General features: G+C 47.6%; 1 long non-coding RNA gene across 7 annotated transcripts; it reads left to right on the forward strand.

The window, feature by feature from the left end:
* Nucleotides 1–958: 958 nt before the first annotated feature.
* On the forward strand, nucleotides 959–16,921 carry LOC143434051 (uncharacterized). 7 transcript variants are annotated; one of them, XR_013103228.1, is made up of 7 exons: nucleotides 959–1,401; nucleotides 3,399–3,485; nucleotides 4,077–4,198; nucleotides 6,191–9,462; nucleotides 9,950–10,147; nucleotides 10,812–12,699; nucleotides 14,113–16,921. It is a non-coding gene; the product is annotated as an uncharacterized LOC143434051 (long non-coding RNA). The 7 variants fall into 7 exon arrangements; XR_013103225.1 differs by having other exon boundaries at nucleotides 960–1,401; nucleotides 6,191–10,147; nucleotides 10,812–10,908; nucleotides 11,906–12,699; XR_013103222.1 differs by having other exon boundaries at nucleotides 6,191–10,147.
* Nucleotides 16,922–24,152: the final 7,231 nt, after the last annotated feature.

The raw sequence follows: 24,152 nt of genomic DNA on the forward strand, positions 1-24,152 counted from the left end.
AATTAATTCTCTACTGAGCTATCACTTTGACCTATCACATTGACAGAAATCAAAGACTGTGATAGTATCGTCTCCGGGTGCTTTCAAACACCAATGTAGGGCTCTAAATTAGCGTAGCTCCAGTAGGGAACAATTTGGCAACACCTACCCAAATTCTAGAGGCTTTGGCCAACAAGTCCCCTCTCCTTAGATTTGATTAAAGAGGTGCACTCTGTGTGTGTGAGGTAGTGTGTGTTGGCAGTGTTAGGCACAGCCTGCAGGTAATGCTGAGTTTAGGCAGCGTCTCAGCATCCATCCGGAGAGCGTCATTAAATAGCTTTTGGCCTGACTATACACCGGAGGGTATGTGACTGGGTGAATGAATGAAGACACGCTCTCGGTTTGCACAGAGCTCTAAAACAGGCACGAAGGACTAACAACATGCACAAGAGGCTCTGTAGTACTTTGTGTGCAAAGTAGAGCTGGAAAAAGAAAAATGTGTGCGTGTGTTTACCTGTAAAGGTATAATGGAAGTTGGGCTGGGTCCAAAAGAACTTAAGTGTTTGTCCCTGTGAACCCGTGAGGGTGTAGAGAGGACCAGGCAGACAGGTGACAAGGGTCTCTACTCAGACCTTGTCCCTTATCCTGTAAATATATGTACCCTATTCTAAGCATTGTGTATGTTCTTGTGCACACACACACTATTGTGTATAAATAAATAAACTCCTTTTTTTCCCCTGTAGTTTTTTTTTTTTTCAGAAACGTTTTGTATTAGCCTGGATGCCCAGTACCTTCTTTTATAATTCACAAATTATCCCCAGAAATTCTTAGGTATAAAAACAAACAAACAAACAAAACCAAAAATACCACCAAAACAACTCAGAAATGTTTTTGGAGGCAGCTCTGACTTCTAATTGCTATGACTCCTACTAGGTTGACAGTGCTCCCCCTCCTCCTCCTCCTTGTCATCCTCCCCTCCCCCTCCTTCTTCTTGTCCTCCTCCTCTGGAAGCAATGATTTAGGTTCTTCTGAGTATTTCTTTCCGAGTCAAGTTGTCACTTTTAGGTGGTGTCTCTGGAGTAAAGCCCGAGCCCGCCCTTTATTCTGGCATGTTTGTTCCTTGGCCATTCCTCTTCTGAGACAACTTGGAGAGAAGTCTGTAAGCACTGGTCACTCTGTGCTTTGTAGTCATTTGTTCAGACTGCATACTGTGTCCATGTCAATTGTGCCTGCCCAATCCGGACACCTTGTAAAAAACCTCTCCAACAACTTCGTGAAAATCCTTCAGACAAGGACCAGATGTGCAGGAGAGCAAAGCAGCTGGTCGCTCGCCGTTTCTCAGAAGCGTGGTGGGAAGCAGTGTCTGGAGATTCCTGGAGGTGAGGCAACATTCAACTCCACAAGTGACAATGGTCCTGTCAGGTGTGTTAAGCAATTTCTCTATTTAGATTTTCTTTTATTTATTATTGTGTGTGCATACCGTGTGTGTGTGTGTGTGTGTGTGTGTGTGTGTGTGTGTGTGTAGATCAGAAGATAACTTCCAAAAATCATTTCTTTCCTTCCACTGTGGGTTCTGGGGATTGGATTGAAGTTAGCAGGCTTGGTGGCAAGTGCCTCATCATCATCCCCATGGCCTCAATTTCTCTCTTTAAACGGCACCATTAAGTTGGTCTGGTGGCACAGGCCTGAAATTCTACCTTTTCAGAAGGCCAAGGCAGGAGGATTGCAAGGTTCCAGGTTAGCCTGGTCAGCTTCCTGGCATCCTGCCTGAAAAGAAAAAGTCAAAAGAGCAGTGGGGTTGGTGAGAAGACAGAACTCAATGGGACAGTTGCTTGCCTGGTATCTGAAACACTGATTGAACACTTATTATCCTCAAGTTCTTCTAGGAGGTTCTTAAGTCCCAGACAGAGAAGGAAGGTGAGCAGGAAGGAGGAGGGAGGGAGGGACGAGGATGGAGGTCAATACTGAGTATCTTGGTCAGCCAGATGTCTCAGGAGGTAAAGATGTCTGCCAGCACACTTGAAGTCTGAGTTCAAACCCCAGGACCCACATGGGGGAAGGGGAGAACGGAGTTTTTCAAGTTGTTCTTTGACCTCCAGGTGTGCGGCCCAACACCCCCATGTGTGTGCACTCACACATTTTTAAGATATTGAGCATTTTCTGTCATTCCCCACCTTATTTTTAAAGATAAGGTCTCTCACTGTACCTGAAGTTCACTGATTGGGCTAGACTGGCCAGAGAGTAGGAAGGTCTCTCTCTCTCTCTCTCTCTCTCTCTCTCTCTCTCTCTCTCTCTCTCTCTCTCTCTCTCTCTCTCTTTCTCCCTCCCTCCTTCCCCCCTCCTTCTCTCCTCCCCCAACTCCCAAAGTCTCTGTATGGAGCCCTGGCTGTCCTGAAACTTGACATGTAGATCAGGCTGTCCTGAAATTCCTTGAGATCCGCCAGTGTCTGCCTCCTGAGTGCTGGGGTTGAAGGTGTGTGTGTGCCCGCTCACAAGGGCTTCTTTTGTCTTGTCCTTCTCGCTCTGGAGGACACCTATAGGCCAGACCAGGACACCCATGAGGTGTCAGGGTCTGAACTCATGTCCGTTATCTGTGCTCGGCAAGGTCTTTTCTGACCGAGCCACCTTGGCGGCTTCCATGGCTTCCCTCTCAGCCTCCTGCTCTGTGGAAGGCACCTGCCACTCCTTTTGTCAAGCAGAGGCTACGTGGAAGACTGGAGAGCGTTCGCCTCACAGATGACTCACTCCGAGCTAACCTTTGGAAAGAGCCCTGCTTGTTTCTGTTCATGCTTCATCCTCAGGATCGCAGGTCTGTGTCTTTGATGACACAGTGCGTTCCCAGACAGTGACAAATGCCTGGAGCAGAGGGGCTGCCTGTTCAGCATCCTTATTCTCTCACCTGGCCCTGGCCTTGCTGAGTAAATGAGTGAACACTTAGTTGGGTGGTCTCTAGCACTGTGTGCTTAGATCATCTCTGTCCCATGGGATTTTCTGGGATGATGTTCTGGGATATTCTAGAGCTGCACTGTTTAAAATCCAAGCCACCCAAGTACTTCAGCCATGTGGCTCTTGAGCACTTGAGAAAGCAAATGTAGCTCGTACCACTGGGCTACCAGATTTCTCTTTATCAGTTTTGCTAAATGGTCAGTTCTGACTAGTAGTTACCATAGTGAGTGATACAGATTTAGATTATTTGCTGTCTTAGTTAGGATTCATTATTGTGATAAAATACCATGCAGGGGGAAGCAACTTGCAAAGGAAAGGGTTTAGTTCAGTTTACAAGTCTTGGGACACACTCCATCAGTGTGGGACATCGCGGCAGGACCTCAAGGCAGGAACCAGGCACTGAAGCAGGGGCCATGGAGGACTCCTGCCTACTGCCTCGCTCCCCATGTCTTACCCAGCCTGCTTTCTTTTAGCATTCAGAGCCCCCAGCCTAGGAGTGGCACACACCAACAGTGTCTGGGCCTCTCACATCAATCACCGGTTGAGACACTACCCCACAGGTTTGTATTCGGGCCAATCTTAGAGGATTTTCTCTATTGATATTCTCTCATCTCAGACAACTCTAGCTTGTGTCAAGTTGGCAAAACAAACAGAACCGATTGTGACTTTGGCTTATGGCTGTTTATTTGTTTTTGAGAGACAAGGTTTCATGTATCATAAGTGGCCTCAAATTTACTATGTAAGTTGAGGATAACCTTGAATTTCTATACTTGATCATTGCTAAGAGGCAGAGGAGTGATGACTTTAAACTTCTGATCCTCCTGGGTGCTAGGGTCAGACAGAAGTATATGTCGTCACAGCATGGGGTAAGAATTGAACACAGGCGTGGCGAAGGCTAAGCATGTACTCTGACAAGTGAGCTATCCCCACATTACTGACTTTAGTACTTGGTGATCTAAACTGACAGATTTGTTTTCTTCAAGCTTCTTAAACAGATTCTTCTTTTTACAAGGCCCAGAAACTTCAAGTGAGATTGGGAGGTGGTGAAAAAGCATTAATACTTCCTGTTGTCACCCTGGACAGAGGCCTTAAGGGAAGAGCGTGATTCCATGTTGCTTCCACATGCTTTATTTTATTTTATTTTTTCTAAGAAAGCCTTGAGTCCCCTGGGAGTGAAAATAGTCAGCCTCTTGCTTTGTGAGTCACCCAAGAGCCACCCTGACGACGGTTCCAAGCCCCCGCCAGCAGGCATTCACAGGAGTCCAGGTTGAGGGTAAGTCATCAGCACTGTTTCTCAGAACAGGTGCTCTCTGGCAAAACTCCAAGGAGGGTGCTCCACCCAAGCCGCCTTCCATGCAGGGAGAGAGCGGCAGCCCAGTGCCAGGCAAGAGGTTCATTCCTGCTGAGGAATGTGTGAGGTTTGGAGTTAAGCAGGACCCTACAACCGGGAGTGGCTCTGAGTACCAGTTGCCCAGCTGGAGACTAATCCCCCCACCCCACTCCACCCCCACCCCCACCCCCGGCTAAACATCAGGAGCACCTCTCCTTTCCAAACAGCTAGGCTTTCTCTAGCAGTTGGGCCTGCTGGTTATACCCATCATCCCCAGTGGCGGAGAGCAAGTGTTGGGGCTTCACAGTCACAGGCAGGAAGGTGCTAGAGAGGACGTACTTGTGTGTATCTGCACACTTGCCTGAGCGGGATCCCTTATCTGCTTCTGTGCTCTCCCGTGTAGTACAGGCAGACCACCACATAGTGCCAGCAGTGCTTGAACCTGCCTGCAAAATGAAACCCATTTCCCTTTGCTTTCTGAATTAAAGAATGCACACAGAACAAATCCGTGAAGCCCAGGCAGCTAAGCCCAGATTCTTAATGCTGTTCTCATTCCTCAGAGCTTGTCCCAGTCCTGTGGCAGTGTCTCCTCTGGCACTGCTCAGAAGATGGAAACATTGCAGTGCCAGGTGGCTGCTGTAGCAGAGCTCCAGAGGTTCCTGAGGCCCAGGGCAGTATTTGACTGAGGCATTGTCTGCAGCTTTGAGCTGTTTTAACACATCCGACACAGCCCACAGGCCCAGCAGGCAGGGTGGGCGAGGCTCACACTGCACATGAAGTGTGGGACGTGTCAGTTGGACAATGCTTCATCTAGGGCCCTGGGAACTAAAGAGGTCGCTGCTCATGCGGGCATGCCTCCCTCTGTTCTCACTCCAGTTCTCTCTTCAACCACATCCTAAAAGCTTTGAGGCCAGGGCAAGCCGAGGTTTGGAGGCTAACTGATGTTCACGAACCCAATCCTCGCAAGAATAACGTACGAGTGGCAGGTGAGGATGAAGCCCAGTGGGTAGAGTGCTTGCCCAGCATGCTCAAAGCCCTGGATTCATACCCACAACCTCGCAGTGATGCAGACATGTAATTCCAGTGCTATGAGGCCGGTCTAGGCTATCTGAGGTCATGGGACCCTCCCTGTCTCAGTAGATAGTACAGGTAGCATGAGAGTTCTAGTATCGCTGTCACCCCAGCTGCTGCTTCTTGAAGTCCTAGCTGTGCCTAAAGTCTGTGGTTGCCATTGCCTCTTACCTCAGAGATCTTGATGGTGGGGCTGTTTCTGTGTTCTGTGTCACCGAAGTGCTAATGTGAGCAGATCTCCTTGACTGCCTGGAAGATTCCTTTCAGATTTCCTGGAGAAAGATGCTCTCCCAGCCTATGGAGTGTGGCTCTGTGTGTATCTTCAGCTGCTGAAGAAGATTAATTCTTCAGCAGAAGAATTAATTTCTAGGAATTTAATTTAAGAATTAATTTTTAAGAATTAATTAAAATAAGCAGAAATTATTTTCTAGGAACAAGTATAAAAGTGATGTCTGTGTAGCATAGTCTCAGGATTGTGGCTGCTGATGCTTACTAAACAATACAGGTATTGCTCTAAAGGTGAAGGAACAATACAGGAGATAGTTTATCCCCGTCACAATGGGTGCCTTGAGCTGACAGCTGACTGTGTCAACAGTCAGCCAGCCAATGAGAGTGGGTTCCTGTGGAACCGTGTCCTGGACCTTCCAGGTGAACAGCTATGGACTCAGAATTCTCTTGCTTCATGTTTGCTGTCTCCCTCACAGCATACGATGCCTTAGACTTTACTGTTCACTAAGTGGATCGAAGGCCTGTGCCCTCTTTCATTCTAGAATGCTTTGATTTTTCATTTCTGCTAGGCTGCAAAGTTGGGTTATTTTGTTTGTTTGTTTGTTTTGGTCACTGACTGGTTGACTCTGATCACAGGAGAAGACCCAAGAGAAGCCCTCACCGCCATCCCAGATCTATCCTCACCTCTCTGGACTCCTGGAGATGCCATATATACAAAGATGCTGAAAGCTCTTGGAGAGACCACGTTTAGGGATAACCAGGTTCAAAGCTCACTTACCCCATTGGAGATACACACTGGGGGAATGAGATATTGCCACCTTATGATTTTCTAAGCTTTGGTAATGTGAACATCTTTGGCCTGTTGAGAGACATCCAGAGCCCTTCGTGTGGAGAAGGGTACACCAGGAGATGAATGATACTTGTGCATTTCCTAAGTCGGGTGACTCTTTTCTCTGCATGTTCTGGAAACGCAGAGGCCCTTCAAAGTAGGCTCTGAGGAAAGGACAGGCTAGTGTTCGTCCCAGGTCGTTTGCAGAATGTCACTTTTCTTTTTTATTGTTTTTCTGGAGGCTATCAAGCTCTCTTTAAGAAATAGTTGCTAGCTGGAAATCTGGCTGTCAGTCATCCTCAGTGTCAAGCCAGTTCTGGGATGGTAATCAGCGTGTCTGGGGATTCCGTAGTTATAAACCTGAGGTGATTGATGACCTGGGTGCCTCTCTCACCCAACACTAGGCAACACCACTTGGTAAAATTCTCTCAAGATTTCACATATCTTGAACCCAGACAACGTTGTTTATGATTTCTTTGTTCTCCCTTAACCAAATACATTGCAGTCAATGAACAACTTACTTTGATGTTTTAAAGGTTTGAGTTGCACCCCAAAATACATTTGTGATAAAATGCATGTGTTGGTTCTAGTTAAAATATGGTGCTGCTTATTCAAATTAGCTATTACAAACAGAAGCAGAAGCATTTCTCATAAAAATTACTTGGTAAGAGATTTTGATTCAAAATTCCAAAGGTTTTCAATAATATCCCTCAAAATATGTGGTACTGCCTGTGCAGAGGCAGTAGGTTAGCCTGAGAAGCTGACAGCTTCATGTTCACGGAGGAGAGGAGGAGAAGCAACACCTCTCGAAGCCCACAGCGGTCTTTTAGAAAGTTGAGAGATGCCATAGACACTAATCACACACCCAAGAGCAGAAGGTTTAATCTCCTGAGTATGTGTTAGGAGGGTAAACTGAGTGTGTCGACTGCTGAGGGGAAGGATAATTCATGAGGTCTGTCTCTGAGCTCAAGAACAGTGGTCAGCGTGTGACCAACAGCTGCCATGTTCCTTTGAATAGCTTTCCCACACCTGTGACCTGAGAAAGGAGTGACTTTGGGGGGGTCGCAGTCTAGGGACCCACACATCATAGAAAGCAGGTGTTCTCCTAGGTGAGTCAAAGGTTGACCACCAACAGTTGGATTGTAATCCTTTCCACAGCATAGTCCCTACCAGAGGGCAAGGGGCAGAGGTTAGAGGACAGAGAGCAAGGGGCAGGGACTCCAGCTTTGGAAAGGAGTACTTTCTAGGGACAGTGAGCAAGAGTAGCTGTGATTCTGAGCCACTGAGCTCTGGAAGGTTCTGTCAGGGCAGGAAGCTAAGGATGCATGAGACAAGGAATCGTTCTTGCTTTTTGCATCTTGACAGCAGATTGAATATCAACAATAACCTGCACTCCAGGGGTGTGTTCTTGTAAGGCCACTTAACAGCCAGTTTGAAGTAAACTAGTCTAAGTTGTTGCCTGAAATATTTCACTGTGTTTTTGCACTGGATCTTGATCACACTGTCACACGGGACCTTGGGGGACTGTGTGAGTTTTGGAAACTGCTCCTTCTTCGGGAGCTCTTGTGCCTGTCTTCACTAGAACAGCCCTGAAGCTCCTCTGTGTCTGGGGATGTCCATGTCCCTCTGGTCCGATTTTGTCCTAGTTTCTGCTCAGAACCCAGAAGTCTCTATCTTCCTCTCTCAGAAAGACTCCTGATTCAGGTAAAAACCAACAAACAAAACCACAATACGTGTAGCTGTAGTTAGTTAACCTGCTCTGTGCTCCTGATGGGTCTCAAGTGCTCACCTGCCCAAGAGCTATTTGGATTCTCGATTGAAAGACACACACACACACACACACACACACACGCACGCACGCACGCACGCACACACACACACCAGTTAATTTTGATATGCCTTGGCTAGCTCAAAGGCTGGGCAGTTCTAATCCTGGCCACATTAACATATCCTCCCCTGCGGTATCCCGGAGTTAAACTCCTTTAAAATCTATATTTTGTCTCTGCTATCCGAGACCCAATTGGAGAAGTGGTCACTAGAGCCACTTACCCGAATTCTTACCAGTCCTTTGCCCCTCTCATGACTCTGCTTCTTTCTCCCTTCTCTCTCCCAAGCCTGGAAATCTAAAAAGACCTGCCTCTGTTTGTCCTGCCCAGCCATTTTCTGCTGGCATCTTTATTTACCAATCGGAACCAACTGGGGGCAGGGACCCTCAGTGTCTTATGTGCAGACACCCATGTAAGTAGTTTGGGGGACCAAAATTAACATTATAACACAAGCAGCATTAGGTCAAACCCACTTCAAACTCAGGCTTGGAAATCATTTTTTTTTCCATGTTTCTGTACTGTTTTCAGAACAGTTACAACTTTCTTCAAAACTGTGTCTGTGGGTCAGGGAAGGGGGGCTCTGAAGTGAGCACATGTGTGAGACCCGGGTGCTCATTCCCCAGCATTCCATGTGCACAGACAGTGGCCACAGCCAATGCTAGCATAAGAAGACCAGCTGTCTAGGGCTCTGGGTGGTCTTGGCCTGAAGCTGCCACTGCTCAGAATGATTCAGACAGGCCCAGAAGAAGGGGTATGCATAGGTGCACCCCTGGTTGCCAGCCATCTCTCAAGATTCCCGTTATCCTTTCTTTATGGGAGACACCACAAGTGGTGGAGGATGAAGGAGACATCTAAGCCCTTCCTTCCTTTCCTGGATGGAACAGGCTTGGTGGGGGAAGGGCAGTGCTGTCTAATTGGGCCACACATGCTCACTGTGTTTTGAGCTGAGCTGACCTGGATCACGTGAAAAGCAGAGGGGACTCTGCTTTTTTCACTTGGAGTTCTGACCAGAGTCTCTGATCAGAGTCTCAGAGCCTTGAAGGCACCCGCTGCAGACCGAGGAGGGCCATGCCATCTCCTGTTAGCCTTAGACACCACCTGGTGGGCACTGGTACAGATGGTGTTCCCTGTAGGCTCAGTGGTCACTTTTGAACTTTGAAACGTATGTAAAACTTCTGAAACATTTATGGCAAACATCTAACTGCCTCTGGAGAGCTCCTGGAACTTGCTGGCCAGCCAACCAAGCTGAACAGGTAAGTCGTACATTCATGGAGGGGGACTGTCACAAAAAATAAGGCAATGTAAATAAATACTCACTCACTGAAAGCATCTGTCTCAAAAAGAAAATAAGGGGATATAAACAAATGCTCCCAATGTGGCTAACTAAAAGCTAATGTCATGATGTCTAACCAGCTTGCAAATTTCCTAAAAATTAACCATAGACTATGGCAACCAAACTAGACTCCAGCTCATTACGTGCTCTAGCCCAGCCCAACATGACTGAAACTGGCCCGGGACAGAGTACTGGCTCTGGAGCCAGACAGGCCTGAGCAGGATACTTAGCACGTTCCATTCCCCTTTCTGTGTCTCTTACATTCAAAACACACTTGTATACGGGTATTGGTCCAGGCTTCCTCCACTGAAGAAATGGCTGCCCCTCGGTTCAGTTCAGGAGAGCGAGATGAGGCTCCACCACGCATATCTTTGCAAAGCATTTTCTGTTTATTGGTCTGTCTTGAGAACCGGGAGGGGCTCAGGAGGATGGTGACCTGCTCACAGAAGGCCTCCAGCCTGAGCAGATTGGTCCAGTAACAGAAGAGAGAGAAAGTGAAGCGATGATCTGGGTACTCGATCCAACATGGTGCTGAGAAAGGACTGGGAGAAATGATGAAGTCAGACTCCAAGGACTGGACATGGCATCCTGCACTTCACAGACAGGTATGCATCCTCTAACAGAGGGCAAATACACAACAGGATTTTCATAAATCCCAATTCACATGTAGGATCCTTTCTACCCTGAGAGCTTTGCTCCACATACAGATGAACAGAGGGAGCCTTATAAATGATAAATGAGGTCTAGCTACAATTACCCATAAAACGGACAGCAATAAACCAAGGGTTTCTTTGTAGTGAAGCCTGGCGGGGCCTAGTTGGCCATCCTTGCTTCCTGAAAGTGGGGTACGGTTGCCTCCCATCTATCTCACTGGAGTGGTAGCCCTGCATCCCAATTACTGATACTAGGGTAAGAGGCAGAGATGGCAGTGGTACAGAAGGGGTGCTTACAGAAGGAAGGATGCAGGATGAGTGGCATTTTCAGTAGCATCCTCTGTGTGGTTGCTAATGTGCTAGTCCCTTCCAGCAAGGATGAGCTGGAACAGGCTCCAACAGACAGAAACACCAGACAAAGTGATGTGGCCCTCTCTCTTACTTATGGAGAGAGAATGTGCTGGGGTACCTGATGGGAGCTCTTCCTGGGGTGTATGGGGGAGTGGGAAGGAAGAAGGAAAGAGATACGCTTAATTAGTGGAGCCCAGGCTCAGGACCGCCAAGTGAAGGAAGCCCTTAGAAAACTGTACCTACCATCACCTTCATCCTGATTTAGGTACAAGTGCTCTGAACTAGCATGCTCCTCCGTCCTCCCACATGGCAAGAGAAGAACATGCGGCCCAGGGAAGGACGCTCAGCCAGCACCCTTGCAGGTCAGTGGCCTGGAAGGAGGCACCTGCCTGCTCTCACAAAGCAGCCAGAGTGTGAAGCCAGGGATGAGGGCGCAGGGAAGGATGCTCGGAGGGCCTCTGGAATCCTAGTTAGCATAAGGGAGGGGGCAGCTATTTGATTAAGAGGATGCTTGAGGAAGAAAAGGGTAGCCAAGGAAGCCAGGAAACAATGGCTTGCAAGCTCTGGTCTCTCTGTGTGTGTGTGTGTGTGTCTGCATGCACACAAATATATGTATGTGTGGATGAATGTTTGTATACATGTTTGCGGTCACAAGAAGCAATTTGAGGAAACAATCTTATGCTTATCACGATAATTTACTTTTTTTTATAAATGGACTTATTTGTTAGATCTGATTTGCTGATAAATTGGATTGGTGACTTGCCATTCTTGCTTGCTAGTTTCTTTTAAAGATGTTGACGAATGAAACTGTGTGATGGAGCAGTCAGGGCTCCCCCCCAACAAGATGAAAACCTACTCAGAGAAAAGCGCTTTCTTCTCCCTTTCCTCTACTGCTCCAGTCTGTGGTTGCTCGCGCCCCTTCTTCCATCTCCATTTTCCTCTCCACCTTCTTCATCTTTCTGTCTTTACCAGTTTACCATGTTCATTCATTCATTCATTCATTCATGCATGCATGCATTCAACTAGGCAGCTGGCTAGTCATTCATTGCAGGCACACAATCCAGCCATTGATATCTATGAGAAAACAAACAACCTTCATTTCTTATTTAGTTTGAATAAGAATTTTCTAAGCATTTTATTCAAAGGGAGCATGTGTTTTTCTCGCAGGGAAAATGTCTGGTTAATTTTGATATTCATAGCAGATGCGAACTCTTGAGCTTGGCCAAAATGCTGTGTATGGATTCCCCCACCCAGGAAGGCTGTGGTGCCTGTTATATTTTATCTGCTCAACTCCCCATGGTGGTCCCATCCAAGTGCAGGTCAGATGGGCTCTGACTCAGAGCTCTGCCTTCTCCCTAGCACTCACCGGGCCACTTGAATGTAGGCTATGTGGGAATCAAGAGAAAATGCTGTGTGGAGCCTCGAGGAGAGAGGACACAAGGCCTGCCACAGTGCATCTTGTACTGCCTGCTCCCTAGTGGGTGTGAGTGCGACCTCGCTCAGAACCGAAGGCAATGGCAGTGAATTAAGAACCAGAAAAGGCACAAAACTGAACATAAGGCAATGTTCTGGTTAGAGATCTGGCAGAGCAAAATGGAGGTTTCCCTTGGGATTGACTCAATGTGCTGCCCGGAGCACATTCCTTTACTTCTCACCACACGTGTCTGCACTCCAGGGACTGTGAGTGAGCTCCAAGCTGCCCAATTTGGTGACATGAGCCCCCTGCCTACACTCTGGCTTTACGTGGGCTTCTGGGGAACAGCTGCTGGCACCTGCAGGGGACTCGGATCTGCAAGACTCTCATCCTGCAGTCTCACACACCTTGTCTGCAGGTGCTGTTTGCTGCAGGAAAAAAAAAAAAACAAAAACAAAAAAACCAAAAAACAAACCAAAATACCGAAAATGGCCTGCTCTTGCCCAAGTCCCTGTGACAAACACAAGAATAATAAGTTCTGACTGCAACAATCCTTCCAAAAATGAAGCAGTTCTGGCCCTCCTTTTGATGCTGCCTACAAATTACATATAAACCAGAATTTCTTTCCTTTCCTTCCTGGTCCGAGGCTAAGCAACGAAGAATCTCGAATCTCAGAAAACTGGCAATGTCTGTCAAAGGCCTGCTTTACAGCTGGGACCTGCCTGCTGTGGGGAATGAGGTAATTCCTTCTTAAGCTTCCGGTATCCATGGAGAAAAAGGAAAAGCAAAACTCGGGTTGATAAAGGTACAGGAGCCTCCCTCTGGGTGTTTGGTGTTTTTAAAGAGACCTTCTGGAAGGTTGCTGCCTGCCTGAAAGCAAGCCGGTGTCAGGTACATTTAAAAAAATGATTCAAAGACACTGGCGAACAGGAGGCAGGAAGAGAGCAGGGGGGGAGGGGATGGGGAGCCGCAGGAGGTGGGCGAGCCCTGCTCTGCTGAGGTATCAGAGGCACAGCGCCAAGCACCGGCACTCTGATCTCTGGAAAGATGTTTTCTCTTAAAGCCTGCTGCAGAGCAAGAAAGGAATATCTGCCTTTCCCTTTTCTCCCAGTCTCTCTTTTCTCCTTTGGCTCTGTTTGCTGGGATGCCCTTTCCTGCCCATCTGTGACCTTTCTGGTCTACAGGGCTTATTCAGTCCTGCAAAGCCTTTTAGGTATGCCTGATTAGATGCATTATTCTTTCACTTTCTGCAATTTTTTTTTTTTTTTTTTTTGGTTTTTCGAGACAGGGTTTCTCTGTGTAGTTCAGGCTGTCCTCGAACTCAGAAATTCGCCTGCCTCTGCCTCCCAAGTGCTGGGATTAAAGGTGTACACCATCACCGCCCAGCCTAATAATTTTAAAAACTCATTGTGGATATATATATATTACCATAATCACAATTTTTAGTATGTGATATATGCATGTGCACATGTGTGCTTGTGCATGTTAAGGCCAGAGAGTGGTTTTTTTTTTTTCCTATTGATCTCCACATTATTTTTTGAGGCAGAGTCTCTCCCTGAAGATGGAGTTCACCAACTCAGCAAGGCTAGCCAGTTGGTGAGCTCCAGAGATCCACTCAACCCTGCCTCTCCAGAACCACAATTACAGGACCACACACCATAGCTAGCTTTTTATGAGGTTTCTGGGGATCCCAGCATGGGTCCTCATGCTTGCCCAGCAAACATGTTGCTGATCGAAGCTGTCCCCTGAGCCTCTTAGCCATGTTAAGGGTGCAGTTAAGTAGTGTTGTGCATGCCCACTGCCCAATCAAGCTCCAGAACATCTTTGTCTTGGGGAAAACAAAACAAACCTCCTAACCTATTGAGTGTTAAGTCCACACTTCCTGGCCCCTCAGCTGGGACAACGGGCAGCTGTTTTGTCTCTGGAAGTTTGGCTTGTTCGAGTATCTCCTAAGAGAAACTGTACAATCGCTGTCATTTGTTACTGGCTTGTCTCACCATGCACCAGTTGTCCTTAGAGCCTAGAATTGCTCTGGCCTAGGATAGAATTATCTTCATCTCCATGAATAATAATTTGGCTTATTTCCTAGTGACCTATGTAACATGATATCTTATTTTTAAGTTATGTATGTAATTTTGTCTTCTTTATACAGCTCTAAACTAGAGGACAAGGTGTCAGTCTGTAGTCGGAGTCTCCATTGCCTCTACTAGCCTAATGCCTGGCAGAGAGCATGTGCCATCTAAATTTGTGTAGAGAGAATCAAAAACAGTTGCTGTCGTCTTGTCTCAGCTGGACTCTTCTAAGAGCCTTTGAGCCTCCACCCCCAATGTCCACAGTTCTAAAAGGCTCAACAGTGATGTAAAAAAATCCAAAACAAGAAGACAGAGAAAGAAAATGGTTGCTCTCATCCACCTCAGGTCCATCTTGTTACCCAGCATCCTGGATCATCCTTGGTCAGCCCCATATCCTCCTCTGGATGGAACGCTCATCTTCCTTTGGGAAATAGCTCCTTTGAGACTGGAAAGCTGACTGGGTCATAAAAGAACCATAGAAGCGTGACAGGGACACTTCATACAAAGAACAACACTGGGATTTAGTTTTTTTTCCAACCTGCTAAGTTTTGATTATGAAAGTAATTGTTTTTGAAATGTATTTTCTGACAAAGGTGAAGGTAGGGGTCAGAGGGCAGTGAAATTCTTGTTGCAGCTTCCCTAAAGTTCACATGATAGAGATGTAGTCCTCAGAACAGTGTGGGGAGAGGAGGTGTTTAAGAGACGGCACAGCCCGATGCCCAGACTCATGCTGTCATCATGAGTGAGGAGGTCAGTGGCTATTGTGGAAGAGAGTTCCTGGAAAATGATGAATCTATGTAGGTTGTTAGTACATGTCTATATGCAAGGTATTTGGGAGGCAGAGGCAGCTCATCTCTGGGTATTACAAGTTCAAGACCAGCCAGGCTATATTGCAAGACTCTTTCTCAAGAAACAAACGCCAACCAACCAAAGGTGGCTGACTTGAGTCTTTCCACCTCCACCACCTGCTTCACTGTCCTTCTGCCTCTTGTTAAGGGATGATGTATCTAAAAGCCCTTGACAGGTGCTGGCCTCTTGACTTTGGACTCCTCAGAGTTGTAGGAAATACAGTGTTCTTCTTTAAAAACCACCCAAGCCCAGATATTTTGTTACAGTAACCAAAATGGACTGATGTTACCAACAGACAAACGGAATCTTCCTTTCCTAACTTGCCAGCCTACCGTTTAGCTCATTGTGCAGTGCAGAAACCATGGGTAAAGTTGTGAGAGTCTGGCTAAGAAGGATGGTGGAGAACCCACTGGGACTGCCTGCCTGGTCCATCAGAACTGGATTTTGGAGTTATTTTACTTAGCTTAGCTCATAGCCCAACTCCTCCACTGCTCCCCACTCCCCCCACTTACCTACCACCATGGTTCTTCCACAGCCCTCTGCAAGAGGAATCATGGCATGAACACTGAATGGAGTCAAGCAGCCCTGCTGATGGTAGTGTGAACCTGGGGCAGCCATTTCTCCTCACAGAAAATGTGGAAACTGCTGTCTTCCTCCAGAGGCTTCTCGGAGCCTTCGTGAGATTATTTGCTTTCGGGCCCACGCTGTCAGGTTTCTTCCTTCTTCTAAGTTGCTGCCTCTGTGCAGAAAACTGTGATGACTCAGCTTCATTTGGATCCAAGGCTCCATGCTCTCATTTGCTGCCCAGGCTTGCTTTCCCCTACCTTCCTATCAACCCTGTGGTCACTGTGGCTGTTCGCTCTTGGAACACACTCATTACAGAACAGTACTCCAGGGTGGAGAGGCCTTTTTAGTCCCAGGGAGGCCTTGTTTGAAGATGCAGTTTTCAGTCTCACAAGAGAATTTACACAAGAAAGAAATACTCAGATTTCTCTCCCAGATGGTTTATCTCTATTTAGATCCAGCTATTTGTTTTGTCTGTAAATGTTGTCAAGGCTGGTAGGGGTTAGCCTCTGGAAGAGTCCTCAGTTTCTTGATGTACTTCATTTACTCATTCATGCATGCATGCATTCATTTTGGGATAGTCTTGAACTTGCTCTGAAGTTGATGACCTTGAAGTTTTGATCCTCCTGCCTCCCAAGTCCTGGGATTACAGGCATGCACTACTACACCTAGTTTCATGCCATGCTGGGATCAAACCCAGGACACTACCAGCTGCGCCCACAACCCTTCACATACATCACTTGTGCCAGAGAAGCCTTCTGCTACAAACTGGCTTACAGGCAGGTGCTCAGCTATCCCAACACAAGCAGAGCTAGAAATGGATCTGTGCAGGAATCCGAGCGGGTGCCTCGCTGGTCCTGGGCATGCTCACTTCCTTCTTGGAAACCAGAGAAGGAGATGGCTGCTTCTTGGCAAAGGGAGTGATTTACAGAGACTTCGAGGAGATGGTTGCATCTTGCCTTAAAGGATTAGGAGAAGCAGATCCAGAAGAAGAACCTTAGTGGAAGGAGTAATAGCTACAGAATGCAGACACAGGAAGTCATGGTGGAGAACAGTCTGAAGAACAAGACTCAGAAGGGGGAGTAATAGAAGCAAACACTACGTGTTAAATGCCATGATAGGCGTTCTCTAAGACAGTCCCAGTGGCCTGCGCCTCTGGGTTTTTAGAGTAAAGGACCCAGACTCATTAACTATCACAGGATCGAGCTGGGCTGTATCCTTTCTCAGACCCAGCCAAGCCTTCAGATGAGACTGTGTGGTGAACTGCCTGATGGCTGTTCACAAAAACCAGAAGCATCCATCTAAACAGCTCCCTTTTCTGGTCCATAGAAACTGTGGAATAAAAGCTTCTTGTTGTTTTAAACCACTGAATTTGGGATAACTTGTTACCCAACAATTAGTAAGTAACCGAAACACGTACTTTAATATACCAGGCATTGTGGTAGTGTTTTTACCTAAGTGATTAATCAACAGTGTTAGATGGGTGTTGATAGTGGCCTGCACGTGAATTGTCTCTCTATAGGTTCGTATGTTTGAACACTTCAGTTCCCAGACAACTGTTTTGGGAGATTGTGAAAGTAATCTTTGGGACATGCTACCTAGTTGGCAGATTTAAGGTCACCATAAGGGTAGGACTTACAGGTTATACCCCACAAGGGTCTGCCCAAGTCTCTTGGGTATTATTGGGGTCTGGAAATCACTGCACAAACCACTCAGACACCAATCTCAGTCAAATAGGAATGGCTTATTGAAAGCCACATCTCAAGACTGATTGATCAGGGCCACAGACCAGACTCAGGAGCTGCCTGCGACACTGAATTAAGATCCCAGAGGGCTTTTAAGCCTAAACTCCATAAACATCTGTGCTAAGTTAATACACCAATCAGGATTTAGAAACATGCCTTTGTTATATGCTTATCCTGTTCCCATTTGTTGGGGGTATTCAACTGTAGCTGGGGGACTTGAGCCTTGTCTAACATTCATGCTTTAGCTCGCCAATCAGGATGTCCATTACCCATGTACATGTTTCTTTCTGCCAAGTTGGATGTCAATTCCCATGGAGGTCTTAGGAATTTAAATTTTACTCAACCTCTACTCAAAATGGAAGTCTTATTCCAAATAGCTTTTTATATTGGTGCAGGTGTCTCTCTTATGTTGGGGTCCATCCCAGGGACAGCTTATAAAAGCAAAAACCATAAATCATACACAGGTGTAGGAAGCGCTGCCTGGCATTTGGTGTGGCTCACTATACAAAGCAGTACTAATTGACCTCTATTTCGATTGGTTTCCAAGAGCACCAAAGCCCAGAATACAACAGAATATGTAATCAACTCGGGCATGAGAAAGTTTGCTAGTAACAGCAGTAACAACATATGAGAAAGCCTCCTTATAATATTAGTAACAGCACAAAATGTCAGGCTGGATAGGTAACAGTTTCCTAGGCCTTCACAGTAATGTAACAGGAAGCTGCCACACAGCCACCACCACAGGTTTCCTACCAGGATGGTCTTGTAGTCCTTTAGCCTGGGAGCCAAGATAAGCATCCTTTCCCTGCTGTTGCTTCCCACCAGGTCCCGGTGATCAGGAGCTAACCCAGTATTACTGTCCCAGCGACCTCAGTAATCACACATAGTGTAGGCATCAGCACTGCACCTGCTCCGTGTTCAGCAAGCAGAAGGTGTTCTCGTACCTTGGGCACTGTGTATTCTGCAAGGAGTCCCTAGCGACTGCAGCTAGCACATTCCTGCTGTCCTCTGTCTTGTTTCAGACCCCGAAGTCTTTTAGTCTCCCTAGTTCTAACGTTTCAGCAGAGCTAGAAAGCTCGGACCTCTGCCCCACGATCGTGGCAGACTATGCCATTATCTGCAGCTCCATCTTTCACATAACAGGGACCTAGATCCCTTGTCCCCTTATCTCTTTGCCACAGGCTTCGCTCACTGTATAGTGCCTACCATTCAGTGGTGGTACCCAAGTTGGCGATGGTTCCATTTACTTATATCACAGTGGTGGGAGGAGCCAGAAGGCCCTGTAAGGGATGGGGAACACTATCCCTAAGAGCGCGTCCCTGGTCTCTGATGAGAAAAATAGAAATTCTCCCAGCCTTATTATCCTTCCATGGCTTCATTGGAATTAGGCCTTGGCAGGGGGCAGGAGGTCAGACATGTTGGATGCTGCATGCACTACCTTTGGCTTTCCTTCCTCTCATATTACCTACTAGCAATCTCATTCAGACCTTTGACACAGTGTCTGAGTCACAAGAAGTCTATCATGAATGATTACCTTCAGGGAAGATGAGAAACAAGAAAGTGAGCTAAGTCAACAGGACAGCAATAAACGACCTTTGCACCTTAGTTCTCTGTAAACCCTTGGCAGGAAGGAGCAGTGACCTCCAGCACAGAAGGCTTACAATGTGTGAGTCGAGTCCAAAGGCAAATGCTCCCCCGTGGAAGGAGAGCTGGGTTCTTGGCCCAGTGCTAACATCCAAGGACTGGAGGATCACGGGTGGTGGTACTGCTGATGTCTTGTTTATTAAATAAGGGATCTAATTCCAAGCACCCCCAAGTTCCTTCCTAGGACTGTCTCTGTAGGGCTAGCCTCAGAGCAGCTTGACTCTTTGGCTCTATTCACACTGGCCCATGTTCTGCCTCTCTGTTCCTGACGATGACAGAAGTGTTCTGTGGATCTGAGGCTGAGACACTGGGGGCCCAGGCCTCCTGGTAAAGGAGCAGAGTCTCCTGATTCCCGGATGGAGCTGAACAAGCCAGGAGGCTTTGCAAAACATAGTACCATAAATGGTCTCTTATCATAGAAACAGCCCATCCACCGCCCCTGTCTACCACCACCTCATGGCTTGCTGGCAGGTGGGAAGTGAGTGGGGCAATGCCCCACACCTGGCAGCTTCCTCCTCCCAGGGCCTGGACCTGGACTCCATTCTCCTTTAACTAGGACCTTGGTGGCCGTATGGAGGCTCAGTGTATAGAGGTGGGAAGTTTAAAAGGCTAAAATCGAGACTCGGAACTCAGCTCTGACCCAGGTCAGGAGTGAAGAAACAAGCAGATCATCTAATGAATCAAACCCACAAACATTTATTAGGGTTAAGGGGCCTCAAAGCCATCGGAGCTGGCTTCCTGGTGATTTACTAGGCAGAGATCTGCTCAGGTCCACAGCAAGGGCATGCATTTGGTTCTCACTGTGTGGCAGAGATCTTCCACCGCATTGGCGGCTTTGGAGGGATGACTGGCATCTTTTTAAATTAGCACAGGAACCTGCAGGCTTGGAGAAAGTCTTGCCTACAAGTGCTCTGCCTTGTACCTGGTTTCTCACAGGACTGCTTTCTCCAGGAATGCTCTTTGACCTCCACAACAGGGGCCTCTCTTGATGCAGGAGGGCCACTGTGGGCACAGCTCCCACTTATCTTACCCTGGCTGTTTTATCATGGGTGGCTCACTCCTTGTAAAGACAGGGCTGACAGGATCTGCCTCTCCACCCCCTGTTCTGCCTCCTCCACCTCCTTTGCCCAGCTCCCTCTAGCCCTGCCTCCAGGCATCTCTGTTTGTGGAGCACTTTCCTATCAGTGGCTTTTATGAGCAAATGATTCTGAGGAAGTCAGACAGCTAGGGAGGGGAGGACGACACAGAACTGGTCATGGTACAGGCTGGTGATAGCAGAGAAGAAGGCAAAGGCCGTAAAACCTGAGTCAGATGTCTGTCCCCTACACAGGGGCAGGGCTGACAGAACATTGCCCTGAATCCCAGTGTTAGCTGCTCCACCTTCAAGAAGTAGTTCTGAGGGCAAGACATGGTCATTGGATTTCAGGAGGCCGTGGACTCTGGAGTCATTAGGGTTAGAGCCCGCTCTCTGGCAGCCATGACAAGCAAGGCTCAACCACCTGTCCTGAATAAACAGACAAGCAATAGTGAAGAACAGAGCAAAGAGACTAGTTTACTCAGTGTGCTCACACTGAGAAGAGAAACAAATAGGGGGAGTGCATTACCACACACACACACTGGCACACTTGTTCACAATCCCTTCCCCATGCTCTTCCCCTCTTCTCAATCTGTGTTCAGGGAAGTAGCAGGAGGCTCCAGTTTAAATAGAGGGCAAGAGTTATACGTAATTATACAGTCCTGGTCAAGGTGTAGTCCCGCCGGCTATTGATCTAACTTTGTCTCCGATTCCAGTCTCTCCTCCAAGATGGTTGACGAATTGTCAGCAGTGTGTGAAATCTCTTTGGAGGAGACATGTTCCTCCTCTGTCTGAAGGTTTTAGGCTTCTCCCCTCCACAGTGTGGGATTCCTGGGAAGTTGCAGTTTCCTTGCAGCCTTTCTTTTAACAGTGTGACAGCTAAAGCTGCACAGGTGGCTGGCAGTCTACAAAATGGATCTTCCCTCTGTCGCTGGGCATCCTCAGGTTTTTGCTATCTTCTTGGCCTTGGGGTCAGATGGAGACACACCAGCTACTTTCCCAAGCAGAGCAAATGGATAACTCCCTCCTCATGCCCCACCCCACTTTCCCAAGGACTTCCTTCCAGACTGTGTGCAATAAACACGGAATCTGAGGAGATCTAAGACAATGCTGGCCATGCTCTTCTGGGTCCAGAATCCTGTAGGGGAGAGAGGCACCCTACCTAGGGCAGTTGAAGAAGGCTATTATATAGGTCCTGAGTTGTGATGTGCCTGACCTGGAGGCTTTCCTGATCCCTGAGAGAGTCAACCATGGATGCTCAGAGTGTGGTTTGCAGGCAAAGGCTAGGGCGGGATCAGAGGGGAGGCCAGCACATGGGCCGTGATCACCTGTGTCTGTGCCATGAGCAGAGCTGCACAGGAAGGTCTTTCAGGGCACCTCGCATATACGTTAGGGCATCTAGCATGGTGGGCAGTCAGGGCCAGGGATTCTCCACCCTCTCTGTCAAACAGTGCTGATGGATGGGCTCCCCGGGCTCAGCCCTTAAGTAAGGATGCAGACATGAGGAAATGGCTGAGCTCAGGGTAGGAACAGGGACAGAAAGCAGGAGAGATGTCCTTGCTGCCTGCCTTCCCAAATGCTGTATGTCCCTTCTGGAGCCTGACAAGGCAGGTCATCCCAACAAGAGGTTTCCCTGTGCCACCTCTACCCTGTTACACCCCAGGTAAGGTGAGCCACCCACTTGAATGGTGAGTCAGGGGAGGAGGCTGGACAGGCAGGTGGGTGGCATGGCAGGGCACCCAGTGTCTGAGGGACCGAAAGCCAGCCCTCCACCAGACTGAGGAGATCTAAGACAATGTGCATCTTCCCAGAGACCCACTTGCTCATCCTCTGCATGGTGCCTGTTCTGGCTTGCTCTCTCTTTTTCCCCTCTCCCCCACTCCACATCTCCCTGGCTCTCAGCAGACTGCCACTATCACCATGGCTACGCTTGCTTCTGCTTCTGCTCCACACTCTGCAGGAGTCAGAGCTGGGGGAGGGAGGCCAGTCTCATTAGGCTTCCTGTTGAGCTAAGATCTCTCAAAGTCAGAGCTGTTCTGGGCCCAGCCGGTTTTTGAGGGCTCACCTTCATAGAAAAGATAGGCTTAACTAAACAGGATATCCTAGCCCAGGGAGGCCTAGCCATAGCCACTGGATGCCACTGGCTTTAGTGTGCGTGTGTGCAGGTGCGTGTATGTGTGTGTGTGTGTGTGTGTGTGTGTGTGTGTGTGCAGGTACACATGTATGTATAAGTGCACAGACACACGTGTAGCTTTATGAGTGGAAGGAAGAGGAGAACCTTAGATATCATTTCTCACATGCTCTCTACCTGTTGTTGTTGTTTGGAGACAAGGTCTCCGCTGGAGTGGAACTCACCAAGTAATCTAGACTGACTGGTCACCAAGTCTCAGAGACTATCTGTCTGTGTCTGCCTTCCCAGCACTGAGATTACACCTATGTGACATGCCCAGCCCTTTTTTTTTTTTTTTTTTTTTTTTTTTTTTTTAATGTAGGTTCATGGATTTGAATGTGGTTAAATGTGGGTTCAAGTCCTCAGGCTTGCAAGACAAACACTTTACCAACAGAGACATCTCCGTTGTACAGTAATGATGCACGGTAATGTGTGGGTGTGACCGATGTCAAAGGTCACTCCCTGAGTGATCAAGGTAGGCTTAATGAAGTTACAGCTGTCACCATCAAGTTGCCGTTGAATAGGAATGGACTCTAATCCAGTGTCTTCCCGCTATCAAGGGCAGGAAGTAATACAAATTAAGTATGGAACCCTGCCAAGTTTCAGTTTTCTTGTTTGTAAAATGAGGACAAGAATACCTAGTTTTCAAATTAAAGATAATTTATGCAAAGTGCCTGGCACACAGTAGGTGCTAAGAAATGCCTCATGCACTTTATTATTACAGAGTTCTGGGCCCTTTAAAAGGCATCCTAGCATGAAAGACTGCTTTTCCCTGACTTGAAGGCTACTGGGACTGTGGATTTGAAGATGAGAGCCTTTCCCGGCCTCACCTACAGGGAGATGGACCCTTGAGCCTTGGTGTGGGAAGATGGCTGAGGTAGAGTTATCAGAGGAGGGCTTTAAGCTGAGGGTCTGCAGAGAGAGGCAAACCTCCCAGACCCAGAGAATCTTGGAAAGTCTCAGGAACTGAGATTCAAGATGCTGAGGAAGAGAGCAGACAGAGCCTAAAATGGAGAGGTTATTTTGAAGTACTTCTAATGGCAGATAGACCTGCAAGGGCCAAGCTCTTCTCGCCTCTGGCAGGAGAGGGGTTATTCACTGGAGAAGCTGGACCACAGAGACTTTGTTCTAGGGATGTCAGATGCAGAGGAAGGCTAGGGTGAGGTCAGAAATGAGCTTCCCCCTTCACCCTACCCTTGGCTGGTAGGAGACTGAGAATTTCTTGCTGCAGAAACTAACCCACTCTGGAAACAGCATGTGTGTGTTGACCAGGAAGGTGCCTCGCCCCTGCACAGCACTCCAGAGCTTCCCATGGCCTCTTCAGGATCTTATCCTCTTTCTCCTCTTTTTCCCCTCCTCTTCTTCCTGCACCTCTTCTTCCTGAGACAGGGTATTGCTGTGTAGCCTAAGCTAGCCATGAGCTCACCATGTAGCTCAGGCTGGCCTTGAGGTTTGTGTTTTTGTTTTATTTTCTTAAATAAGATCATTTATTTTATCAGAGGAATCAGATGCCCTGGAACTAGAGTCATGGATGTTTGTGAACCTCTATGCGCATACTGAGGTCCTCTGTAAGAACAAAAATGTATCTTTTTCTTTTCTTTTTCTGTTCTTCCCCTCCCTCCTTTTTAAAAATGTAGCCCTGGCTAACCTGGAATTCATTATGTAGACCAGGCTATTCTTGAACTCAGAGAGGTCTGCCTGCCTCTGCTTCTAGAGGGCTGGGGTTAAAGGCATGTACCACCACACCCAGTACAAGTAGTCTTAGCTGCTGAGCCATCTCTCCAGGCCCTGGCCTTTGATCTCTACTGATGACAATAGAGTCATGAAGTGGATGGCAAAGGAGACAGAGAGTGAGCATCAGAAGAAACAGGAGACAAGTGAAAGTTGTTGTCTGGAGAAGCAGGAAGACATGTCTCCACACGCCGTGTGAGACAGTGTAAGTAGGACAAGAGTTACTGAGAGTTAAAAATATGAGAGGACATCTCAAAGCTTTTAGTGCAGCATTGAAAGGTAAAGTTGACAAAATGTCCCTGGCCTAGTTTCTTCCCTCTTGCTGTGAGGAAAACCCATGGC

This window comes from Arvicanthis niloticus, chromosome 13, assembly GCF_011762505.2.
Source record: "Arvicanthis niloticus isolate mArvNil1 chromosome 13, mArvNil1.pat.X, whole genome shotgun sequence".
NCBI classification, from domain to species: domain Eukaryota; kingdom Metazoa; phylum Chordata; class Mammalia; order Rodentia; family Muridae; genus Arvicanthis; species Arvicanthis niloticus.